Consider the following 3,506-nt stretch of genomic DNA (forward strand, 5'->3'; position numbering starts at 1 on the left):
ATCTGAAGCAAGTTAATTGAGAGAATTTATTTGGGCCTGACAGTTTTATGCATGTTTGATTAAGTATTATAAGGTCGGTTTTTGATTTTGCATAATTTAACTTTAAATCCTGCGCTGGGGGCCATCAACCATTAATGACCAAAATAAACCTCTTTTAAGATGCATCTATTTATGATTTATTTCTGAATGCAATATCTTCCAGAATTTTTTTTTTTTGGTGCTGTCGCCAAAGTGACAAATATGTTAAAAGTAACATTTGCGTTCACCCTATAAATCTTCCGGAATGTATACAATTCATTAAAAGTTTTGAAAGAAGTACAGGTTAGCATTTATATTGCAACAAGTGACATACAAATGCGTATGTTTGTCTTCCAGGAGTGCCGTAAAATTTACCCGCCTGACGGGGCTCCTGGGAGCCAGACAGATCACCCACGCTCGGGGGGGGGGGCGGTGATAGCACCCCGCACACCTTCCCATCTTCCCCCTGACAGCACAGCTCTGCTCAGTCAACAGAAGCATGAGTCGTGTCTTTCGTGAAACTAGCACGGGGGTAAATACAGCCTGGGCCCGTGGGCGGCTGGAGGGCGCCAGACGGGCTGAGCAGCAAGCTGAGCGCCAGCCTCCTGTGTTCTCCGCTTCATGGCCTCCGTCTGGGTTTTAGGAGGGCAGGGCACATTCATTAAGTGGCCAAGGGCCTGCTGGCCGGGAAAAGGTCAGAGCCACCAAGAATGGGGCTATACGGCCTCCTACTTGCTGCTGTGAGAGGCTGGGGTCCAGGTGCTGTCCAGCTCACAGCCGAAGGCTGGACCCCTAGGAAGGCGAAGCAGTCTGTCCTGCCTCGGAGCCACCTCGCGTAGCCTGGGGGCGGGCGAGGGGCGATCTTGTGAAACAAGGGCAAATCCGTGATCTGTAAACGGCAGCGTAGCTGTCCCGGGACAGTCCCCAGTGTCACTCTGTGTCCGTAGACGTGGACCTGCTTCCCTAGTGCACTGTGTCCTGCGCTGTGCACAGGCCATCTGTGTGGGGCCTGCACTGGTCCCAGCTGGGTTACATGCCGTAGACGTCACCGGGCGATGCCAGGCCCAGGGCAACAGCAGGGGACTGGAGCCGCCTGTCCTCAGAGGGGTGGGTGGGGGGCGGCCGCGCACAGCCTTGCCGAGTGTGAGTGACCAGCTCCATCCAGCCTTGCACTTGGGAAGATGGGGGGGAGCCAGCGGCTGGGGGAGGAGGGAGGAGGGAGGAGCAGGTGAACGGGAGGCCACCCTCCCTCTCCCCAACCGCCTCGAAGGGGTGGGGCCCAGAGGACAGGGGACCATTGTTCCCCCTCGCCCCCCACGCTAGAAGGGGGTGGGGCCCCAGCCACACAGGGCAGGAGCGTGGCTCTAAGGGTTTGAAATGACATGCTACTCTGCTCAGACCGCTGGCCCGAAACAGATCGCTGAGACTCAGCGCCGGAACACAACGACCGCCCGGTTCTGCTCACAGGGTCCCAGCGACGGCAGGGCCTGGGGCAGGGGCCCCGACGGGGTACAGGCAGCACCTCTCTGCTCTGCACAGCTGGGGGCGCGGCTGGGAAGGCTCGAGTGGGGGGCGCGTGACCCGAAGGGCGGGGTGCCCTCATACACAGGTCTGATGCCGGCACCGAACACCCTGAGGCTGGCTTCAGCTGGGCCAAGCATCGGGGCACCCCACCAGGACTTCCCTCATGTGCCCCCACATAGGTCCCCACATGCCCCCAACATGGTCCCCGATGCCCCGTACAGCCCCACGTGGCATCCTGCATGTGCCCCCTACATGCCCCTCACATGGTCCTCACCTGCCCTCCACTGACCCCCAGTTCCCGCCTGTTCCCCACATGTCCTCCACCTGACTTCCGCTGTGACCCCTACACGGTCCCCCTCCATGTGCCATCCACACAGTCCCCAAGTGCCCCACATGCCCTTCCTGCAGGCCCCCCACGGACAACCACAGGCCCAGTGGCTGGGCACAGTGGCTGCGCAGGCGCGTCCGGCAGGCAGGGTGGGCACTGCACGTCGCCTCTGGCCCTGCCCGGAAACCCCTAGCGGCCCTGGGTCCCCGGTCTGGTCGCTAAGGCAGCCCAGAGCCGAGGGGAGGAAATCTCCCAGTGGCATGGCGACCACAGGGCCATGTGCCTCTGCGCCAGCACGTGGAAGGCAGGGGCCCCCTAAAACCGTCCCAATGCAGCCTGACACAGTGGGGTAAATGCCCGTTTGAGGCTGGGCCAATGAACTTTCCAGAAAGGCCAGGACGGCCCCTGGGTCTCTGTCGGACTCAGCTCAGCCACAGACAGCTGGGGAGCAGCTGGTTGTGGCCCGGGGCCCTGGTTTACCGCTCTGCCTTGAAGCCTGGGTACCAGGTGGCCCGCTCTGCGACACTGCCCCAGCAGGTGGCGCCAGGCCACTGCCAGCAGCTCCTAGGCTCGCAGCCAGACCTGGGGCCTGCCTGGGGAAGGGGTCATGGGGAGCACAGAGAGTGAGGTGGGGACCCCCACCAGGGCAAGCCCGTGACCTAACACACATGTCGTGGGGGGGCCTCCAGGGCCCTGCTGCTGAGCTGGCCCTGAGGACACAGCGCCGGTCCTCGGGGCTCCTGCCCTGGCTAGGTCACCACTGTCACCTAGCGCTTCACCCAGCATGCGTGGTGTTGCTCTGGGAGGCTTTTGGAGCTGTTGAAACGCGTGCACGCATGGACGAGTCACAAGGTGGAAAAGCATCTTACCGTGGTGAGCAAACAGCCGATGGAGAAGACAGGCCACCGACAAACCTTTGCAGCTTTGTGGGGAGGGAGTGTAGCCTGGAGAGTGGTCAGAGTTCCCCCGCCCAGGGTCGGGGTGCCGGGGGAGGGGTGGCACCAGCCAGAGGCGGCTTCCCAGAGAAGGGGACATTTGACGGGGTCCTGAAGGGCGTGTAGGAGCCCGCTGGGTGGAGGCGGGGCAGAGACACAAGTCCGGAGAGCGAAGGCAAACACAAAGGAGCAAATCGTGGACCAGAGCCGGGGGCTCCCTCACAGAGCTGGGGCGGGCAGCTGTGCGGGGCGTCCCAACAGGAGAGGGCTGGACCAGGGGCTGGGAGGGGAACTACCCCGGCAGGACGGGGGGCAGAGACCCCGTCCGCACAGAAGGTGCGTGTTAAGAGACACTTCTTAAAATAGTCCCCTTCCGTCCCCGCCTCTCCTGCTGCTGCCTCACAGCTGCCCTGGACACTTCAAAGCCCTTTGGGCCTCAGGCCTTCTCGTCACTCTGTCCCCTCTCCATCCGGGCCCCGCCAGACCGTCCTCACCAGCAGGGCGGGAGCTGAAGAGCCAGGACCACACGTGCCACTGATATCAAGCCTTCCTACGTGACAGGGAAGGGATGTGGGCGGGTCGGGGTTAGAGCTCAACTGGGTGACATGCAGTCACTAAGCTCCTTCAGTGGGTGGAGAGGCTGGTGGCCCCGGTGATCGGCCAGGAGGGGGGCGACACCCAGTTGCGTTCTGTGAAGGGTG

Source organism: Pteropus vampyrus, unplaced genomic scaffold (assembly GCF_000151845.1).
Source record: "Pteropus vampyrus isolate Shadow unplaced genomic scaffold, Pvam_2.0 Scaffold157, whole genome shotgun sequence".
NCBI lineage: Eukaryota > Metazoa > Chordata > Mammalia > Chiroptera > Pteropodidae > Pteropus > Pteropus vampyrus.